Source organism: Aotus nancymaae, unplaced genomic scaffold (assembly GCF_030222135.1).
Source record: "Aotus nancymaae isolate 86718 unplaced genomic scaffold, 86718_ANA_hifiasm-v0.15.2.pri h1tg000075l, whole genome shotgun sequence".
Classification (NCBI taxonomy): domain Eukaryota; kingdom Metazoa; phylum Chordata; class Mammalia; order Primates; family Aotidae; genus Aotus; species Aotus nancymaae.
The window spans coordinates 5,201,055-5,225,004 of record NW_026988490.1 but is presented as its reverse complement, the minus strand read 5'-3'; the positions used below and the strand labels follow the sequence as shown (position 1 = coordinate 5,225,004).

The 23,950-nt window shown below is 55.6% G+C and overlaps 1 pseudogene; it reads right to left on the bottom strand.

The window, feature by feature from the left end:
- Positions 1 to 13,496: 13,496 nt before the first annotated feature.
- LOC135271080 (PI-PLC X domain-containing protein 1-like) lies at positions 13,497 to 23,900 on the bottom strand (annotated as a pseudogene).
- Positions 23,901 to 23,950: the final 50 nt, after the last annotated feature.

Genomic DNA, 23,950 nt, shown 5'->3' with positions numbered 1-23,950 from the left:
GCAATTCTCCTGCCTCAGCCTCCTGAGTAGCTGGGATTACAGGCACCAGTCACCAACCCTGGCCTACATTTTGTACATTTTTAGTAGAGACAAGGTTTTACCTTGTTCGCCATACTGCTCTTGAACTCCTGATTTCAAGGAATCCGCCTGCCTCGGCCTCTCAAAGTTGTCTCTTTTCTCTAGTAAAGGGGTAAGACCCACCTTCGGAGACACCAGTCCGTATCCTTTTTGCTTCTAAGGAAGGAGAGGGGGAATGGAATTGGTGATGGTTTAAAAGAAGCCACCTCAGGCCGGGCACAGTAGCTGACACCTGTAATCCCAGCACTTTGGGAGGCTGAGGCAGGCAGGTCACATGAGGTCAGGAGTTTGAGACCAGCCTGGCCAACATAGTGAAACCCCATCTCTACTAAAAATACAAAAACTTAGGAGTGGTGGCGGGTGTTGTGATCCCAGATACTTGGGAACCTGAGGCAGGAGAATCTCTTGAGCTTGGGAGGCAAAGTTTGCAGTGAGTCGTGATCACACCACTCCCCTCCAGCCTGGGCGACAGAGCAAGACTCCATATCAAAATAAATAAATAAATAAATTAAATAAACATGTATCTCCACCTGGTGTCCCTCCTTGCCATTGGAGGGGGTGCTCCCCGTCCTCAGTATTTGAAACCCAATCACGTGGTGATGGACTGTTCCAGTGGAGAAGAGGTCTTTGCATCACAGGTAGCGCTCCGACCAAGAGCTTCCGTACCGGGCATCGGGAGGGGTTGGCAAACGCACCTTGCAGCACACAAGGGCACTGTCAACAGGGAAGTCCGAGCATTTCCAGGGCCCCACACCCAGCCCACTTAACTCAAGCACCTTTCAAAGCCCTCGGCTCACACAAGAGAGGCAGCTCCAAGGCATGGACGAGACATCCCTCAGCCGGCTGGAGGTCCCTGCCCACTGTCCGGCACACACGCGGCGGCAAAGGACACAGAGGAGGAGGAGGGGCTGGGTGCCATGACCACAGGTTCACAGCACATGAGGACAAAGACAGAGGACAGGCCCCGTGTCCAGGGTTCCAAGTCACACCAGGACATAGAGGGAAGAAAGCTGGGCCCTGTGTCCATATGTCCACATCACACCAGGACACAGAGGGAGGACAGGCCCCGTGTCCAACGGTCCACATCACAAGAGGACATAGAGCGACGAAGGCTGGGCATTGTGTCCACACGTCCACATCACACCAGGACACAGCGAGAAGACAGGCCCTGGTTCCTGGTGTCCATGTCACACGAAGACACGGAGGAAGGACAGGCACCGTGTCCAGGGGTCCACATCACACCAGGACACAGAGGGAGGACAGGCCCCGTATCTAGGAGTCCACATGACACCAGGACATAGAGGGAGTACAGGCTGTGTGTCCAGGGGTCCACATCACACCAGGACAAATAGGGAGGATAGGACCCATGTCCAGGTGTCCTCATCACACCAGGACATAGAGGGAGGAAGGCTGGGTCCTGTGTCCATTCGTCCACATCATACCAGGACACAGTCAGAAGACAGGCCCCGTGTCCAGGGGTTCCCATTATACCAGGACACAGGGGGAGAAAACGCCCTGTGTCCAGGGGTCCACATCACACCAGGACACAGAGGGAGGACAGGCCCCGTGTCTAGGGGTTCACGTCACAATAGGACACAGAGAGACTACAGGCCCCATGTCCAGGGGTCAACGTCACACCAGGACAGAGAGGGAGGAAGGGTGGTCACTGTGTCCATATGTCCACATCACACCAGGACACAGAGGGAGGACAGGCCCCATGTCCAGGGGTCCACGTCACATCAGGACTTAGAGGGAGGACAGGCCCCGTGTCCAGGGTTCCATATCACAGCAGGAGACAGAGGGAGGACAGGCCCCGTGTCCAGGGTTACACACCACACCAGGACACAGATAGACGAAAGGCCCCTTGTACAGGCGTCCACGTGACATCAGAAGACAGAGGGAGAACAAGTACCGTGTTCAGGGGTCCACATCACATCAGGACACAGAGGAAGGAGAGGCCCCATGTCCAGAGGTCCTTCTCATGCCATGACATAGAGGGAGGAATGCTGGGCCCTGTGTCTACACGTTCACATCACACCAGGACACAGGAGGAGGACAGGAACCATGTGCAGGCATCCAAGTCACACCAGGATATAGAGCAAGGACAGGCCCTGTGTCCAGGGGTGATTGTTACATCAGGAGACAGAGGAAGGACACTCCCCATGTCCAGAGGTCCACATCGCACCAGGACAGAGAGGAAGGACATGCCGATGTCCAGGGGTCCACATCACATGAGGACACAGAGGGAGGACTGGACCCCTGTCCAGGGTTCCACATCACACCAGGACACAGACGGAGGACAGGCCAGGTGTCCAGGATGCCACGTCACACCAGGACATAGAGGAAGGAAGGCTGGGCCCTGTGTCCACACGTCCACATCACACGAGGATACAGAGGGAGTACAGGCCCCATGTCCATGGTCCACATCACAAAAGGACACAGAGGGAGGAGAGACCCCATGTTCAGGGGTCCACATCACACCAGGAAACAGTGGGAGGATGGCTGGGTCGTGTGTAAACACTGCCACATCACACCAGGACACAAAGGGAGGACAGGCCCCGTGTCTAAGAGTCCATGTCACACCATGACACAGAGGGGAGGACAGACTCCATGTCGAGGGGTTAACGTCACATCAGGATAGAGATGGACGAAGGCGGGGCCCTGTGTCCACACATCCAAATCAGACCAGGACACAGAGGGAGGACAGGCCCCATGGTCAGGGGTCCACGTCACACCCGGACAGAGAGGGAGGACAGGCACCGTGTCCAGGGTTCCACATCACACCAGGACACAGAGGAGGACAGGCCCCATGTCCAGAGGTCCACGTCACACCAGGATAAAAAGAGAGGACAGGCCCCATGTCCAGGGGTCCACATTACACGAGGACACAGAAGGACAGGCCCCATGTGGAGGGGTCCAGGTCACAACAGGACATAGAAGGAGGAAGGCTGGGCCCTGTGTCCACATGTCCACATCATACTAGGACACAGAGGGAGGACAGGCCCCATGTCCAGAGGTCCTCGTCACACCATGACATAGAGGGATGAAGGCTGGGCCCTTTGTCCACACATCCACATCACACCAGGACACAGAGGGAGGACAGGCCCTATGTCCAGGCATCCACGTCACACCACGACATAGAGGGAGGACAGGCCCAGTGTCCAGGGGCACACATCACACCCGGACAAAGAGGGAGAACAGGCCCAGTGTCAAGGGGTCCAGATCACAACAGGACACATATGTAGGACAGGACACGTGTCCAGGGGTCCACATCACACCAGGACACAGAGGGAGGACAGGCCCCTTGTCCAGAGTTGCCCGTCACACCAGGCCATAGAGAAAAGATGGCTGGGCCCTGTGTCCACAAGTCCACATCAGATCAGGACTCAGAGGGAGGACAGGCCCCATGTCCATGGGTCCACGTCACACCAGGACATAGAGGGAGGACAGGCCCCGTGTCCAGGGGTCCACATCACACCCGGACACAGAGGGAGAACAGGCCCCATGTCCAGGGGTCCACGTCACACCAGGACATAGAGGGAGGACAGGCCCCGTGTCCAGGGGTCCATATCACACCAGGACACAGAGGGAGGACAGGCCCCATGTCCAGGAGTCCACATCACACCAGAACTTATAGGGAGGACAGGCCCTGTGTCCAGGGGCCATATGACACCAGGACACAGAGGGAGGACAGGCCCCATGTCCAGGGGTCCACGTCAAACCAAGACATACAGGGAAGAAGGCTGGGCCCTGTGTCCACACGTCCACATCACATCAGGACACAGAGGCAGGACAGGCTCCAAGTCCAGGAGTCCAAATCACACCAGGACATAGAGGGAGGACAGGCCCCGTGTTCAGGGGTCCACATCACACCAGGACACAGAGGAAGGACATGTCCCATGTCCAGTGATCCATGTCACACCATGACATAGAGGGAGGACAGGCACCGTGTTCAGGGGTCCACATCACACCAGGACACAGAGATAGGACTTGCCCCATGTCCAGGGGTCCGCGTCACACTGGGACACAGAGGGAGGAAGGCTCGGCCCTGTGTCCACAAGTCCACATCACACCAGGACACAGAAGGACGACAGTCCCCATGTACAGGGGTCCACATGACATCAGGACACAGAGGGAGGATAGACCCCATGTCCAGGGGTCCAAATCACACCAGGACATAGAGGGAGGACAGGCCCCATGTTTACGGGTCCACGTCACACCAGGATATAGAAGAAGGAAGGCAGGGCCCTGTGTCCACATGTCCACATCACACCAGGACACAGAGGAAGGACAGGACCTGTGTCCAGGGTCCCAGATCACACCAGGACACAGTGGGAGGACAGGCCCCATGTCTAGGGGTCCACGTCACACCAGGACATAGAGGGAGGAAGGCTGGGCCCTGTGTCCACACGTCCACATCACAAAAGGACACAGAGGGAGCACAGGCCCCATGTCCACGGGTTCATGTCACACCAGGACATAGAGGGAGGAAGGCTGGGCCCTGTGTCCACACATCCACATCACACGGGGACACAGAGGGAGGACAGGCCCTGTGTCCAGGTGTGAATGTCACACCAGGACGCAGAAGAAGGACAGGCCCTGTTTCCAGGGGTACACGTCAAACCAGTACACAGAGGAAGTACAGGACCCGTGTCCAGGGGTCCACCTCACACCAGGACACAGAGGGAGGACAGGCCCCATGTCCAGGGGTCCACATCACACCAGGACATAGACAGGGGACAGGCCAGGTTTTCAGGGGTCCACATCACACCAGGACATAGAGGGAAGAAGGGTGGGCCCTCTGTCCACATGTCCACATCACACCAGGACACAGAGGAGAGGCCCCATGTGAAGGGGTCCACGCCACACCAGGATACAGAGGGAGGACTGGCCCTGTATCCAGGAGTCCACGTCACATCAGCACACAGAGGGAGGACAAGCCCCATGTTGAGGGGTCCACGTCACACCAGCAAATAGTGGGAGAACGGCTGCGCCGTGTCCAGACGTCCACATCACAGGAACACACACAGTGAGGACAGGCCCAATGTCCAGGGGTCCACGTCACACCAGGACATAGAGGGAAGACAGGCCCTGTGTCGAGGGGTCCACATCACACCAGGACACAGAGGGAGGACAGGCCCCATGTCCATGGGTTCACGTCACACCAGGACACAGAGGGAGAACAGGCCCCGTGTTCAGGGGTCCACATCACACCAGGACACAGAGGGAGGACAGGCCCTATGTCCAGGCATCCACGTCACACCACGACATAGAGGGAGGACAGGCCCAGTGTCCAGGGGCACACATCACACCCGGACAAAGAGGGAGAACAGGCCCAGTGTCAAGGGGTCCAGATCACAACAGGACACATATGTAGGACAGGACACGTGTCCAGGGGTCCACATCACACCAGGACACAGAGGGAGGACAGGCCCCTTGTCCAGAGTTGCCCGTCACACCAGGCCATAGAGGAAAGATGGCTGGGCCCTGTGTCCACAAGTCCACATCAGATCAGGACTCAGAGGGAGGACAGGCCCCATGTCCATGGGTCCACGTCACACCAGGACATAGAGGGAGGACAGGCCCCGTGTCCAGGGGTCCACATCACACCCGGACACAGAGGGAGAACAGGCCCCATGTCCAGGGGTCCACGTCACACCAGAACTTAGAGGGAGGACAGGCCCCGTGTTCAGGGGTCCATGTGACACCAGGACAGAGAGGGAGGACAGGCCGCATGTCCATAGGTCCACATCACACCAGGACACAGGGGCAGGACAAGCCCCAAGTCCAGGGCTCCACATCACAACAGGACATAGAGGGAGGAAAAGCGCCATGTCCAGGGGTCCACATCACACCAGGACACAGAGGAAGGCCAGGCTTCATGTCCAGGTGTCCACGTCACACCAGGACATACAGGGAGGACACGCGCAAATTCCAGGGGTCCACATCACACCAGGACATGGAGGGAGGACAGGCCCCATGTCAACGGGTCGACGTCACACCAGGATATAGAAGGAGGAAGGCAGGGCCCTGTGTCCACATATCCACATCACACGAGGACACAGAGAGAGGATGTGCCCGATGTCCAGGGGTCCACGTCACACTGGGACATAGAGAGAGGAAGGCTGGGGCCTGTTTCCACACATCCACATCACACCAGGACACAGAGGGAGGACAGGCCCCATGTCCAGGGGTGCACGTGACACCAGGATATAGAGGCAGGAAGGCTGGGCCCTGTGTGACTCGTCCAAATCACACCAGGACACAGTCAGAAGACAGGTCCCGTGTCCAGGGGTTCCCATCACACCAGGACACAGTCAGAAGACAGGTCCCGTGTCCAGGGTTTCCCATCACACCAGGACACAGAGGGAGAACAGGCCCCGTGTCCAGTGCTCCACATCACACCAGGACACAGAGGGAGGACAGGCCCCGTGTCCAGGGGTTCACGTCACACCAGGACACAGATGGAGGATAGGACCCATGTCCAGGAATCCACATCACACCAGGACAGAGGGAGGAAGGCTGGGCCCCATGTCCATATGTCCACATCACACCAAGACACAGAGGCCAGACAGGCCCCATGTCCAGTTGTCCATGTCACACCAGGACATAGAGGGTGGACTGGCCCCATGTCAAGGGGTCCACATCACCCCATGACACAGAGGGAGGACAGGCCCCCTGTCCAGGGGTCCACGTCACAGCAGCCCACAGAAGTATGACACGCCCCGTGTCCAGGGGTCCACATCACACCATGACACAGAGGGATGACAGGCCCCATGTACAGGGGTCGACGTGACACAAGGACACAGAGGGAGGACAGGAACCATGTCCATGTCACACCAGGACACTGGTTCCACAGGAACCAGGGGTCCACATCACACCAGGACACAGACGGAGGACAGGCCCCATATCTGGGGGTCCACGTCACACCAGGAAATAAGAGGGAGGAAGGCACGGCCCTGTGCCCACACGTCCACATCAGACCAGGACAAAGAGAGAGGAGAGGTCCCATGTCCAGGGTTCCACGTCACATCAGGACTCAGAGGGAGGACAGGCCCCGTGTCTAGGGGTCCTCATCACACCAGGACACAGAGGGAGGGCAGGCCCCAAGTCCAGGGGTCCTCGTCACACCATGACATAGAGGGAGGAAGGCTGCGCCCTGTGTCCACACGTCTATATCACACCAGGACACAGAGGGAGGACAGGCACCGTGTCTAGGGGTCCACATCACACCAGGACACAGAGGGAGAAAAGGCCCCGTTTCCAGGGGTCCACATCACACCAGGACACAGAGGTAGGACACGCCCCGTGTCCAGGTGTCCACATCATACCAGGACACAGAGGGAGGACAGGCCCCATGTCCAGGGGTCCACACCACACTAGGACATAGAGGGAGGAAGGCTGGGCCCTGTGTCCACATGTCCACCTCACATCGGAAGACAGAGGTAGGACAGGCCCTGTGTCCAGGTGTGAATGTCACACCAGGAGACAGAGGAAGGACAGGCCCCATGTCCAGGGGTCCACATCACACCAGGACACAGACGGAGGACGGGCCTCCGTCCACATCACACCAGGACATAGACGGAGGAAGGGTGGGCCCTCTGTTCACATGTCCACATCACACCAGGACACAGAGAGAAGGAGAGGCCCCACGTCCAGGGGTGCACGTCACACTAGGACACAGAGGGAGGACAAGCCCTGTGTTCAAGGGTGCACATAACCCCAGGACACAGAGGGAGGAAGGCTGGGCCATGTACCCACACGTCGATATCACAAAAGGACAGAGAGGGAGGACAGGCCATGTATCCAGGGGTCCATTTCACACCAGGACACAGAGGAAATACAGGCCCCATGTCCCGGGGTGGTCCAGGTCACACCAGGACATGGAGGGAGGAAGGCTGTGGCCTGTGTCCACACGTCCACATCACACTAGGACACAGAGGTAGGACAGGCCCCATGTCCAGGGGTCCAAATCACACCAGGACATAGAGGGAGCACAGGCCCCATGTCGACGGGTGCACGTCACAGCAGGATATAGAAGGAGGAAGGCAGGGCCCTGTGTCCACATGTCCACATCACACCAGGGCACAGAGGGAGGACAGGCCCCAGGACCAAGGGTCCACGGGACACCAGGACTTAGAGGGAGGACAGGCCCCTTCTCCAGGATTCCACATCACACCAGGATACTGACGGAGGACAGCCCAGGTGTTCAGGAGTCCACGTCACAAGAGGACATAGAGGGAGAAAGGGTGGGCCCTGTGTCCACACGTCCACATCACATCAGGACACAGAGGGAGGACAGGCCCCATGTCCAGTGGTCCACGTCACACCAGGACAGAGAGGAAGGAAGGCTGGGCCCTGTGACCACACGTCCACATCAGACCAGGACACAGAGGGAGGACAGGCCCCATGTCCAGGGGTCCACGTCACACCAGGACATAGAGGGAGGACAGGCCCCGTGTCCAGGGGTCCATATCACACCAGGACACAGAGGGAGGACAGGCCCCATGTCCAGGAGTCCACATCACACCAGAACTTATAGGGAGGACAGGCCCTGTGTCCAGGGGCCATATGACACCAGGACACAGAGGGAGGACAGGCCCCATGTCCAGGGGTCCACGTCAAACCAAGACATACAGGGAAGAAGGCTGGGCCCTGTGTCCACACGTCCACATCACATCAGGACACAGAGGCAGGACAGGCTCCAAGTCCAGGAGTCCAAATCACACCAGGACATAGAGGGAGGACAGGCCCCGTGTTCAGGGGTCCACATCACACCAGGACACAGAGGAAGGACATGTCCCATGTCCAGTGATCCATGTCACACCATGACATAGAGGGAGGACAGGCACCGTGTTCAGGGGTCCACATCACACCAGGACACAGAGATAGGACTTGCCCCATGTCCAGGGGTCCGCGTCACACTGGGACACAGAGGGAGGAAGGCTCGGCCCTGTGTCCACAAGTCCACATCACACCAGGACACAGAAGGACGACAGTCCCCATGTACAGGGGTCCACATGACATCAGGACACAGAGGGAGGATAGACCCCATGTCCAGGGGTCCAAATCACACCAGGACATAGAGGGAGGACAGGCCCCATGTTTACGGGTCCACGTCACACCAGGATATAGAAGAAGGAAGGCAGGGCCCTGTGTCCACATGTCCACATCACACCAGGACACAGAGGAAGGACAGGACCTGTGTCCAGGGTCCCAGATCACACCAGGACACAGTGGGAGGACAGGCCCCATGTCTAGGGGTCCACGTCACACCAGGACATAGAGGGAGGAAGGCTGGGCCCTGTGTCCACACGTCCACATCACAAAAGGACACAGAGGGAGCACAGGCCCCATGTCCACGGGTTCATGTCACACCAGGACATAGAGGGAGGAAGGCTGGGCCCTGTGTCCACACATCCACATCACACGGGGACACAGAGGGAGGACAGGCCCTGTGTCCAGGTGTGAATGTCACACCAGGACGCAGAAGAAGGACAGGCCCTGTTTCCAGGGGTACACGTCAAACCAGTACACAGAGGAAGTACAGGACCCGTGTCCAGGGGTCCACCTCACACCAGGACACAGAGGGAGGACAGGCCCCATGTCCAGGGGTCCACATCACACCAGGACATAGACAGGGGACAGGCCAGGTTTTCAGGGGTCCACATCACACCAGGACATAGAGGGAAGAAGGGTGGGCCCTCTGTCCACATGTCCACATCACACCAGGACACAGAGGAGAGGCCCCATGTGAAGGGGTCCACGCCACACCAGGATACAGAGGGAGGACTGGCCCTGTATCCAGGAGTCCACGTCACATCAGCACACAGAGGGAGGACAAGCCCCATGTTGAGGGGTCCACGTCACACCAGCAAATAGTGGGAGAACGGCTGCGCCGTGTCCAGACGTCCACATCACAGGAACACACACAGTGAGGACAGGCCCAATGTCCAGGGGTCCACGTCACACCAGGACATAGAGGGAAGACAGGCCCTGTGTCGAGGGGTCCACATCACACCAGGACACAGAGGGAGGACAGGCCCCATGTCCATGGGTTCACGTCACACCAGGACACAGAGGGAGAACAGGCCCCGTGTTCAGGGGTCCACATCACACCAGGACACAGACGGAGGACAGGCCAGGTGTTCAGGAGTCCACATCACAGCAGGACATAGAGGGAGAAAGGGTGGTCCCTATGTCCACATGTCCACATGACACCAGGACACAGAGGGAGGAGAGACCCCATGTCCAGGGGTCTACCTCTCACCAGGATATAGAGGGAGGACAGGCCTTGTATCCAGGCGCGTCCACGTCATACCAGGACACGGATGGAGGACAAGCCCCATGTCGAGAGGTCCACCTCACATCAGGATATAGAAAGGGAAGGCTGGGCCCTGTTTCCACATGTCCACATCATACCAGGACACACAGGGAGGACAGGCCCCATGTCCAGGGATCCACGTCACACGAGGACACAGAGGGAGGACACGACCCATGTCCACGGGTTCACGTCACACCAGGACATAGAGGGAGGAAAGCTGGGGACTCTGTCCACACGTCCACATCACACCAGGACACAGAGGGAGGACAGGCCCCGTGTCCAGGCGTGCACGTCAAACCAGGACATAGAAGGAGGACAGACCAGGTGTCCAGGGGTCTACATCACACCAGGACACAGAGGGAGAACAGGCCCCGTGTCCAGGGTTCCACATCACACCAGGACACCGAGGTAGGACAGGCCCCATATCCAGGGGTCCACATCACACCAAGACACAGAGGGAGGGCAGGCCCCACGTCCAGGGTTTCATGACACACCAGGATATAGAGGGAGGAACTTTGGTCCCTGTGTCCAGGGGCAAATGTCACACCAGGACTCAGAGGAAGGACAGGACCTGTGTCCAGGGTTCCACATCACACCAGGACACAGTGGGAGGACAGGCCCCATGTCCAGGGGTCCACGTCACACGAGGAAATAGACGGAGGAAGGCAGCACCCTGTGTCCACACGTCCACATCACAGCAAGACACAGTGAGGACAGGCCCCGTATCCAGGGGTCCATGTCACACCAGGACATACGAGGAGGACAGGCCCTGTGTCCAGGGGTTCACATCACACCAGGACACAGAGGGAGGACAGGCCCTGTGTCCAGGGGTGATTGTTACACCAGGAGACAGAGGAAGGAGAGGCCTCGTGTCCAGGGGTACACATCACACTAGTACACAGAGGCAGTACAGGCCCCGAGTCCAAGGATCCACCTCACACCAGGACACAGAGGGAGGACAGGCCCCATGTCCAGGGGTCCACATCACACCAGGACACAGAGGGAAGACAGACCAGGTGTTCACGGGTCCACATCACACCAGGGCATAGAGGGAGGAAGGGTGGGCCCTCTGTCCACATGTCCACATCACACCAGGACACAGAGGGATGAGAGGCCCCATGTCCTGGGGTCCACGTCACAGCAGGACACGGAGGGAGGACAGGCCCCATGTCCAGGGATCCACATCACACCAAGACACAGAGGGAGGGCAGGCCCTATGTCCACAGGTTCACGTCACACCAGGATATAGAGGGAGGAAGTCTGGCCCCTGTTTCCACACGTCCACACCACACCGGGACACAGAGGGAGGACAGGCCCTGTGTCCTGGTGTGAATCTCACACTAGGACACAGAGGAAGGACAGGACCTGTGTCCAGGGTCCCACATCACACCAGGACACAGTGGGAGGACAGGCCCTGGGTCCAGGTGTGAATCTCACAGCATGACACAGTGGGAGGACAGGCCTCACTTCAAGAGTTCCAGACCCATCTGACGAACGCGATGAAACCTCGTCTCTACTAAAAATGAAAAACAAAACAAAACAAAACAAAAAAACTGGCCCGGCATGGTATTTGGTGCCTGTGGTCCCAGCTACTCAGGAGGCTGAGGAAGGAGAGTCGTTTGCACCTGGGAGGCGGAGGGTGCAGTGAGCCCAGATCACACCACTGCACTCCAGCCTGGGTGACAGAGGAAGACTCGGTCTCAAAAAGTCAATTTGTGGCCGGGTGCAGTGGCTCACACCTGTAATCCCAGCACTTTAGGAGGCTGAGGCAGGTGGGTCACAAGGTCAGGAGGTCAAGACCAGCGCGGCCAAAATGATGAAAGCTCGTCTCTACTAAAAATACAAAAAACTAGTCAGGCCCAGTGGCAGGTGCCCGTAATCCCAGTTACTGTGGAGGCTGAGGCAGGAGAATCGCTTGAATCTGGGAGGCAGAGGTTGCGGTGAGCCGAGATTGCGCCACTGCACTCCAGCCTTGGTGACAGAGGGAAACACCATCTCAAAAATGTATATATATAATTAAATAAATAAATAAAAAATTTAAAAATTTAAAACCTTTTTACAAGGGGGTTGGGGGAACACATGTAGCCATGAACAGACCTGTAGGGAGGCCGGGGCACCCTCTCTGGGTGCCTTCAGGACGTGGTGACCGTGGCCTGCAGCCTGCAGAGCGGGAGCTGGTCAGCTCACGTCTCAGCCCTTCTGAGGCTGCTGTCTGGGTTCCCGGGTGCCTGCAACCCGGGTAAAATAACACAGACCCTGATGGGGGTGCTCATGGAGCCAGGAAGATGCTGCTCACATATCCCTTTTGGCCACGCCGCGCCATTTTTCCTTTTTGTTTTTAATTTTATTTTAAGTTCTGGGATACATGTGCACATCTTGCAGGATTGTTACATAGGTACACACATGGCGTGGTATCTCCTAATGCTATCCCTCCCCAATCCCCCCACCCCCTGTTATCCCTCCACTAACCCCCTGTTTTGTTGTATTTTGAGATGGAGTCTCGCTCTGTCACCCAAGCTGGAGTGCAGTGGCACAATCTCAGCTCACTGCAACCTCTGCCTCCCGGGTTCAAGCGATTCTCCTGCCTCAGCCTCCCAAGTAGCTAGGACTACAGGCACTCGCCACCACGCCAGACCAATTGTTGTATTTTTAGTAGAGGCAGAGTTTCATCACGTTGGCCAGGCTGGTCTCGAACTCCTGACTTCAGGTGATCCACCTGCCTCAGCCTCCCAAAGTGCTGGGATGACAGGCGTGACCCACTGCGCCCAGCCTAATTTTTTGTTGATTTTTCTTGAGACGGAGTCTCACTCTGTCGCCCAGGCTGGAGTGCAGCGGCACAATCTCAGCTCACTGCAACCTCTGCCTCCCAGGTTCAAGCAATTCTCCTGCCTCAGCCTCCCAAGTAGCTGGGATTACAGGTGCCCGCCACCATGCCCGGCTAATTTTTGTATTTTTAGAGACAGGGTTTCACCGTATTGACCAGGCTGGTCTCGAACTCCTGACCTTGTGATCCGCCCGCCTCGGCCTCCCAAAGTGCTGGGATTACAGGTGTGAGCCCCCACGTCCGGCTCTGCTATGCAGATTTCTAAACCCATCACAGGAAGCAGTTCTCACGAGGAGCCACCCCCAGCTCCACGTCGGCCTGCAGGAGAGCCGGGAGCTGCTGTTGTTCCAAACTCCACCTGCTGCAGGGATCACGGCAGCAGCCACACCCGGGGGTACCAGGTAAGCAAATGCAGGGTGAGGGTGAGGATCCCCCAGCCCTGGGAGAGACCTGTGGCCATCCTTCTCCCTCGTCACTCACCCCGCGGGGACACAGCATCTCCCCAAAGATGGTCTTGATGCAGGAGATCAGGTACTCGTGCAGGTCCTCACTCAGCCCCTCGAAGTTCCTGCAGGCCAGGATGACCAACTCACGAGGGTGCCGCTCCAGCCACTCTGAGATCTCCGGGAGCGTGTCCTGCGGGGAGGGAGGGGGCGGGGCACAGTCCTTTATGAGTCCCACAGCTCGGGGAAGGCTGGGCTCTGTGGGTCACACCTGTCATTCCAGCGCTTTGGGAGGCCAAGGCGGGCGGATCCCCTGAGGTCAGGAGTTCAAGACCAGCCTGGCCAACATGGCGAAACCCCGTCTATGCTAAAAACGTACAAAAAAATTAGCTGGGTGTGGTGGTGGGCGCCTGTAATCCCAGCTACTTGGGAGGCTGAGTCAAGAGAATTGCTTGAACCTGGGAGGTGGAGGCTGCAGCCAGCCATGTCGGCCAGGCACGTTGGCTCATAGCATAGCTGTAATCCCGGCACTTCAGGAGGCCGAGGGGGGACAGATCACCTAAGGTCAGGAGTTCAAGGCCATCCTGGCCAACACGGCAAAACCTCTGTCTCTACTAAAAATACAAAAATTAGCCGGGCATGGTGGTATGCACCTGTAATCCCAGCTACTCAGCAGGCCGAGGCAGGAGAATCGCTTGAACCCACGAGGCGGAGGTTGCAGTGAGCCGAGATCAAGCCACTGCACTCCAGCTTGGGCAAAAGAGCAAAACTCTGTCTCAAAAAAGGAGAAAAGATGAGGCCAGAACAGTGGCAGTCCCAGTGCTTTGCGAGGAGGCTGAGGCCGATCCCAGAGAATTGGCTTCAGTCCAAGAGTTTGAAAAGAGCCTGGGCAACATGGCTACAAAAAAGAAGAATTAAAGAATTAGGTGTGGTGGTTCACACCTCTAGTCCAAGCTAGAGGTAGTTGGTAAGCTTAGACAGGTGGATCCTCCTGCAGACAGGAGGCTGCAGTGAGCCAACTCAGCCCGGCTCAGTGGCTCATGCCTGTCATCCCAGCACTTTGGGAGGCCCAGGCAGGCGAATCGCTTGAGGTCAGGAGTTCGAGACCAGCCTGGCCAACATGGTGAAACCCCGTCTCTACTGAAAATACAAAAATTAGCCGGGCGTGGTGGCTGGTGCCTGTAATCCCAGCTACTTGGGAGGCTGACGCAGGAGAATCTCTTGAAGTGGGAGGCGGAGGCTGCAGTGAGCCGAGATGGCGCCATTGCACCCCAGCCTGGCAAAAGAGAAAGACTGTCTCTAAAAAACAAAAAGTCCAGGAACCCTACCAAGCTCTGCGGGGGAAGGAGGAGGTGGGCAGCGCAGGAAGGGGCCAGCGTAGGGGGCAGAGCAAGTGGAGAAAGGGGGAGCTGGTCTGGGTGCTAGTGGTCACACCTACAATCCCAGCACTGTGGGAGGCCAAGGCGGGAGGACTGTGGGAGGCCAGAGGTGGGAGGACTGCATGAGCCCAGGAGCTTAAGACCCGCCTGGGCAACATGAGAAGAGCCCATCTCTACAAAAACCTGGAAAACGAGCCCAGTGTGGTGGTGTGTGCCTGCAGTCCCAGCTACTCAGGAGGCTGAGGCAGGCAGGTTGCTTCAGCCCAGGAGGCTGAGGCTGCAGTGAGCTACCATTACACCACCCTATGCCAGCCTGGGTGACAGAGCAAGACCCTGTCTCAAAAAAAGCAAGCATGTGGATGTGTGCACATGTGTGCATGTACGTGTGTGTGCATGAATATGTGTGTGTCTGTGTGGGTGTCTTTGCACATTTTTTTTTTGAGATGGAGTCCCGCTCTGTCGCCAAGGCTCGAGTGCAATGGCGCCATCTCCACTCACTGCAACCTCCCCCCGCCAGGTTCAAACTATTCTCCTGCCTCAGCCTCCCAAGTAGCTGGGACTACAGGTGCGCGCCACACCACCCGGCTAATTTTTGTATTTTCAGTAGAGACGGGGTTTCGCCATGTTGGCCAGGCTGGTCTTCAACTCCCACCCTGGGGTGATCCACCTGCCTCAGCCTCCCACAGTGCTGGGATCACAGGTGTGAGCCTCAGCTCCTGGTCTCTCTGCCCGATTCTGTGTGCACATGTGTGTCTGTCTTCATGCGTGTGTCTCTGCACACACACCTGTCTATATGCACGTGTGTGTGTGTGCAGGCATGTCTGTGTTTCTGCACAAATGTCCACTTGTCTGTGCACACCTCGACCGGAAGCCACTTCACAGGCAGACTTGTGATGTCTGGAAACTCCAGGGAATGAGTCAGATACAGCAGGTGCAGAGTAAGTGAGGGGGATGGTGTGGGACAATGCCTTTGCACCGAGGCCTCTGGGTGCCTGCCATGGTGTCACAGGGAGCCACAGGCAGGCCTTAGGACAGTGACTTCTCACGTTCAGATTTTAGAAGCCCCTCTGGCATCCAGGAACAGAACACATTGAAAAAAGCCTGGACTGGGGTCAGGGAGATAACTGACTCCGTTGTGCAAAAGACCAAGAGGGCTGGACACGGACGCTCACGCCTGTCATCCTGGCACTTTGGGAGGCCGAGGCGGGCAGATCCCCTGAGCTTAGCAGTTTGAGACCAGCTGGGTCAAGCTGGAGAAACCCCATCTCTATTAAAAATACAAAAATTAGCTGGGCATGATGGCGGGCACCTGTAATCCCAGCTACTCGGGAGGCTGAGGCGGAAGAATCGCTTGAACCCGGGAGGCGGAGGTTGCAGTGAGCCGAGATGGTGCAATTGCTTTCCAGCCTGGGCAACAGAGCAAGACTCCGTCTCAAAAAAAAAAGTGCAGACAGCCTGACAAAGCCCGGGGGACGAGAGGTAGCCAAAGTAACTGGTGAAAAATGCAGGAGAAACCCAAGCAAGCTCAGAAACGCACATTGGTGCAGAAGTCCCCGTAAGCCAGGTACAGTGGCTCACGCCTATAATCCTAGGACTTTGGGAGGCCAACGTGGATGGATCACGAGGTCAGGAGATCAAGACCATCCTGGCTAATACCGTAAAAACCCATCTCTACTAAAAATACAAAAAATTAGCCCGGCGTGGTGGTGCATGCTTATAATCCCAGCTACTCCAGAGGCTGAGGCAGGAGAATTGCTTGAAGAGGAAGGAAGACGTTGCAGTGAGCTGAGATTGCGCCACTGTACTGCAGCCTGGGCGACAGAGCAAGACTCTGTCTCAAAAAAGTAGAAGGAAAACAAAAAGAAATGAAGAAATTCACATCGGTCAAGAACCCCCCGAATGCCAGGTGTGGTGGCTCACGCCTGTAATCCCAGCATTTTGAGAGGCTGAGGCAGGCGGATCACCTGAGGTCAAGAGTTCGAGACCAGCCTGGCCAACCTGGTGAAACCCCATCTCTACTAAAAATATGAAAATTAGCCGGGTGTGGTGGTGGGTGCCTGTAATCCCGGGTACTTGGGAGGGTGAAGCAGGAGAATCGTTTGAACCTGGTGGGTGGAGGTTGTAGTGAGCCGAGATTGAGCCACTGCACTCCAGCCTGGGTGACAGAGCGACACTCCATCTCCAAAAGAAAAAAATGTAAGTGCTCCTAACAGATCAGCAGACGTCAGCAACTCCTGGTCTCTTGTCTGGCCCTGAAGCTGACATCGTCATCCCACTAAAGGTCAGGAACCTCCTGTCCCCATGGCAGTCTGGTTCCCCATGGGAGGCCGGCCACCTCCTGAGCGCTACCCGGGCATCCCCCCAGCCTGGTCGTACCTCCACCAGTGCCATGGTGTATACCATGTGAACAAACTGCAGGTTCTTCTCAGAGCCGTCCAGCATGAGGGCAATCTGCAAGTCTAAGTATCGCACGCCGGCATCCAGCTGCTCCGTGATGTCCAGCACCTGTGGGCAGAGGGGCTGTCACATGTTGCACAGGCTGGTTTCTTTTATTTTCTTCAGATGGAGTCTCGCTCTCTCATCCAGGCTGGATTGCAGTGGCATGATCTTGGCTCCCTGCAACCTCCACCCTCCAGGTTCAAGCGATTCTCCTGCCTCACCCTCCCGAGTAGCTGGGATTACAGGCACCTGCCACCACGCCTGGCTAATTTTTCTATTTTTAATAGAGATGGGGTTTCGCCGTGTTGGTCAGGCTGGTCTCGAACTTCTGACCTAGGTGATCCACCTGCCTCGGCCTCCCAAAGTACTGGGATTACAGACATGAACCTCCATGCGTGGCTAGGAGTGGCAAAATTATTAACATAAAAAGGTGAAAGAGGGGCTGGGTGCGATGCCTCAGGCCTGTAATGCCAGCACTTTGGGAGGCCGAGGTGGGTGGATCACGAGGTCAGAAGTTCAAGACCAGCCTGGCCAACATGAAGAAACCCCGTCTCTACAAAAATACAAAAAACAACCACGTGTGGTGGTGGATGCCTGTAATTCCAGATACTCGGGAGGCTGAGGCAGGAGAATCACTTGAACCCAGGAGGCGGAGGCTGTAGCGAGCAATGGCACTCCAGCCTACAGACAGAGAGAGACTCCGTCTCCAAAAGAAACAAAAAAGTTGAAACAGTGTCGTGCTATATCCTCTACACAAAATATTAATTTAAAAAGCCAAAACAGGCCGGGTACCATGACTCACGCCTGTAATCCCAGCACTTTGGGAGGCCGAGGTTGGAGGATCACCTGAGGTCAGGAGTTCGAGACCAGCCTGGGCAACATAGCAAAACTCCGTCTGTATAAAAAAAAAAAAAATTTAAAAATTAAAGAAAGGTAGCCAGGCATGATGGCACATGCCCATAATCCCAGCTACTCAGGAGGCTGAGGCAGGAGGATCGTGTCAACTGGGAAGGTGGAGGCTGCAGTGAGCTCTGATCGCACCATGTACTCCAGCCTGGATGACAGAACAAGGCCATATTCCCAAGAAAATAAATGCAGGCTGGGTGCAGTGGCTCACATCTGTAATCCTGGCACTTTGGGAGGACGAGGCGGGTGGATCACATGAGGTCAGGAGTTCAAAATCAGCCTTGCCAACATGCTAAAACCCAATCTCTACTAAAAATACCAAAAGAATGCTAGGTGGGCATGGTGGTGGGCACCTGTAGTCCCAGCTACTCAGGAGGCTGACGTAGGAGAGAACCACTTGAACCTGGGAGGCGGAGGTTACAGTGAGCTGAGATCGTGCCATTGCACTCCCGCCTGGGGAACGGAGCAATATTCCATCTCAGAAGAAAAATAAATAAACAAATAAAAATGCAAGAAAGAAAAGAGGCCAGGTGCCGTGGCTCATGTCTGTAATCCCAGGACCTTTGGGAGGCTGAGGTTGGTGGATCATGAGGTCAGGATTTCGAGACCAGCCTGGGCAAGATGGTGAAACTCTGTCTCTACTAAAAAATACAAAAATCAGCTGGGTGTGGTGGTGCACGCCTGCAATCCAGGCTACTTGGGAGGCTGAGGCACATAACTGCTTGAACCCAGGAGGCGGAGGTTGCAGTGAGCCGAGATCGAGCCACTACACTCCAGCCTGGGCCACAGAGCGAAATTCCATCTCGAAAACAACTTAACATAATACAACGTAGCAACATGATGACCCACTCTTCTTCCTTTGGGGAGGGGGCTCTGGGTGGGCAGAGGTTCTGTGTTTAATCCTGTCTCCCTGCAAATGTGCAGCCACACTCTGCCTCCGGAGCTCCTGGGGACTCACTCAGACCTTACCTGAGTGACGGAGCATTTCGGCATCACGGGCTGCAGACCCTACCTGGGTAATGACAATATCAGCAACACTCACACCCTACCTGGGAGAGGGACCATGTCAGCATCACTGACACCCTACCTGGAAGAGAGACCATGACAGCATGACTCACACCCTACCTGGGAGAGGGACCATGTCAGCATCACTCAGTCCCGACCTGGGACAGGGAGCATCACAGCATCACTAACACCCTACCTGGGACAGGGACCATGTCAGCATGACTCACACCCGACCTGGGAGAGGGACCATGTCAGCATCACTCAGTCCCGACCTGGGACAGGGAGCATCACAGCATCACTAACACCCTACCTGGGAGTGGGACCATGTCAGCACGACTCACACCCTACCTGGAAGAGGGACCACGTCAGCATCACTCACATCCTACGCATATCAGCGTCACTAACACCCTTCGTGGGAGAGTGAGCATCTCAGCATCACTCAGTCCACACTTGGGACAGAAACCATGTCAGCGTCACTCACACCCTACCTGGGAGAAGGACCATGTCAGTATCACTGACACCCTACCTGGGACAGGGAGCATCTCAGCACCACTGACACCCTACCTGGGGCAGGGAGCATCTCAGCATCACTCACACCCTACCTGTGAGAGGGAGCATCTCAGTATCACTGGCACCCTACCTGGGAGAGGAACCATGTCAGCATCACTCAGTCCCTACCTGGGACAGGGAACACCTCAGTATCAGTGACACCCTACATGGGAGAGGGACCATGTCAGCATCACTGACACCCTACCTGGGAGAGGGACCATGTCAGCATCACTGACACCCTATGTGGGGCAGGGAGCATCTAAGAATCACTGACACACTACCTGGGACAGGGAGAATCTCAGCATCACTGACACCCTACGTGGGACAGGGAGCATCTCAGCATCACTGACACCCTACCTGGGACAAGGAGCATCTCAATATCACTCACACCCTACCTAGGACAGGGACCATCTCAGCATTACTCACACCCTACCTGGGACAGGGACTGTGGCAGCATCACTCAGTCCCTCCTTGGGACAGGGAGTATCTCAATATCACTCACACCCTACCTGGGAGACGGACTATGTCAGCATCACAAAGTCCCGACCTGGGTCAGGGAGCATCTCAGCAACACTGACACCCTACCTGGGACAGGGAGCATCTCAGCATCACTGACACACTACCTGGGACAGGGAGAATCTCAGCATCACTGACACCCTACCTGTGACAGGGAGCATCTAAGCATCACTGACACTCTACGTGGGGCAGGGATCATATCAGCATCACTTACACCCTACCTGGGAGAGGGAGCATCTCAGCATCACTCACATCCTACCTGGGAGAGGGACTGTGTCAGCATCACTCATACCCTATCTGGGAGAGGGGCCATGTCAGCATCACTCAGTCCCTACCTGGGACAGGGAGCACATCAGCATCATGGGGTGCAGAGCCTACCTGGGTGACGGACCATTTCAGCACCACGGTGCGCGTGATGCAGGGGAACGCCTTGTTGAGCAGCTGCAGCAGCCGGGACTCCTCCTGGGAAATGGGTGACTTCTTGTTGAGTCAGTACGTCATGGTGTCGTAGCTCCCTGCGGGCAGAGCACACGCAGGCACGTCACCCATCCGCCCCATCCCCGCCACCCGCTGTGCATCCCTCAGCATCATGTTTACAGCGCAGGCACAGGCATGGCGGGGCTGGGTGGATGCTGTCCCCAGAAACTCACGTCTACTGGAACCTCAGGACAAGACCTGTATGGAAACAGGGTCTCCTGGGATGTCATTAAGTTCAAGTGAGGTCATGCTTGAGTAGGGCACGTCACAAATCCAGAGACAGACAGCCTGGGCGCGGTGGCTCACACCTGTAATCCCAGCACTCTGGGAGACCGAGGCAGGTGGATCACAAGGTCGAGAGATTGAGACCATCCTGACCAACATGGTGAAACCCCATCTCTATTAAAAGTACAAAAATTCGCTGGACGTGGTGGCGGGTGCCTGCAGTCCCAGCTACTCAGGGGGCTGAGGCAGGAGAATCACTTGAACCCAGGACGGGGTGGTCGCAGGGAGCTGAGATCGCACCATTGCACTGCAACCTGGGTGACAGAGCAAAACTCTGTCTCAAAAAAAAAAAAACAGGAGGAAACAGAGACACAGAGAAGACCTCATGAAGATGGACGCAGAGCTGGAGTGATGGGGCCACGAGCCCAGGACACCTGGAGCCCCCAGGAGCTGTGAGAGGAGGGGAGCAGCCTCCCACCAGAGCCTCAGGAGGGGGTGTGGTCCTGCCCACAACTTGATGTCAGACTCCTGTATCCAGAGGTGGGAGAGAGTAAATTTCGGTCGTTTGTGGCCTCATAATGTGTGGTCACTGGTTACGGTGGCCGCAGGAAACACAGACCTTTAGGGGGACCTTTGTGCAGTCTGACCAAGGGCTGGGCACCTCCATTTCCTGCCTGTGAAACATAGGTGTTATTTCTTAAATATATATATACATTTAAATACATATAAACGTATGTTAAATATATGTATATAAATATATTTGAATATATGTATACGTAACATAAATATATATGAATACATGTACATATAACATACAAATATATGTACGTGAATGTGGGAACATATATACATATAATATGTAAACGTGTATATAAATATGCATGCTATCGGCATATAACATGCAAATATACATATATAAACATATAAGATACATATATAATTATATGTAAATAACATATGTAAATATATATACATAAACACACCTATAAATATATACATATAAATACATACAAGTATATTCGCAGAGATAGAGTCTCACTATGTTGCCCAGGCTGGTCTCAAACTCCTGGGCTCAAGTGATCCTCCCGCCTCAGCCTCCCAAAGTGCGGGGATTAGAGGTGTGAGCCACCGCGCCGGGCCTGAATGTATTTTTAATTTCTGACCCTCAATGCCTATGGTTAAAGCCCCCAGCGTAAACATTGCACAGATGGACCACACCTTCAGCTGTAGGGAAAACGTGGAAACAGTCCAGGTGTCTGTTGACGGATGAGTAGATAAACAGTGTTGTCCCCTCGTGCTGTGGAACATTACTCAGCCATGAAAAAGGAACGAGGCTCTGACATAGGCTGCAACGTGGATGAACCCTGAGGATGTTAAGAAGCCAGATATGAAAGACCACATATCCTAAGATTACATTAACATAAAATGTGGAGAACAGAGAAATCCACAGTGACACAATGTGGATTTGTGGTTGACTGAGACTGGGGTGGCAATGCGAGAATAAGGAATTATTAGTTTGAGATGGAGTTTTGCTCTTGTTGACCAGGCTGGAGTGCAATGGGGCAATCTTGGCTCATCACAACCTCCGCCTCCCGGGTTGAAGTGATTCTCCTGCCTCAGTCTCCCGAGTAGCTGGGATTACAGGCATGGGCCACCACACCTAGTTAATTTTGTGTTTTTAGTAGAGATGGGGTTTCTCCACGTTGATCAGGCTGGTCTCAAACTCCTGACCTCAGGTGATCCACCCGCCTCAGCCTCCCAAAGTGCTGGGATGACAGGCTGGGATCCACCATGCCTGGCTGCAGGTATGCCTTTATTAGCAGCGTGAGAACAGACCCACACAGTACACACGTGTATGTGTGTATATGCGTGGGCATGTGTGTATATGCATGTGTGGGCGTGTGCCTATGTGCACATGTGCATGTTTGTGCATACCTATGTGTGCCTGTGCATGCTATGTATAAATGTGTGTATGTGTACATGTGTACCTGTTTATGTGTGCCTGTGTGTATACATGTGTGCATGTGTACCTGTGTGGATATACATGTGAGTACATACATGTGTATACATATGTGCTCATTCGATGCACATGTACATGTGTGTGCTTGTGTACTTATGAGCATGTGTGCATACTTGTGTGTGTGCATATGTACATGAGCACAGGCATGCATATGTGCGTGTACTTGCATGCATGTGTTCGGATACTCATGCCTATGTGCATATGTGTATGTGTATATATATGTGTGCATATGTGCACACCTATCTGTGTGTATATACATGTGTATACATGTGTGCTCATGTGTGCATTCTTCTATGCACATGAGCCTGTGTCTGTGTGTGTATACGTGTGCATGTACATATGTGCACATGTGCATGTGTGTGCATACCTGCGTGTGTGCGTGTATACGTGAGTACCTGTGTGCACGTGTGTATGTGTGTGCACACCCATGCCTATGTGTGTATGTATACGCGCACGTGTGCACTGTGCATATATGTGTGTCCGCATCAGCGGGCTTTGTGGGATTTCCCTACACCCAGGATTGCTCCTACAGCTGGCACCTCCACTGGGGAACACAGGGGCAATAGCCCCTGCCCCTCCCACCCTCACCTGGGATGGAGAGGTGGTGGAGGGGCACATCCCAGAGCTGGGGACACAGTGCCGACATCCAGTCCTCATTCGCATTTCTGCAGCGCAGGCCTGAGAAGCTGCTGGAAGCACTCGCCTGACCGACCATCAGAGGTGAACCCTGGGAAGCAACCTGAGGAAGAAGAAGAGGAAAAGAGG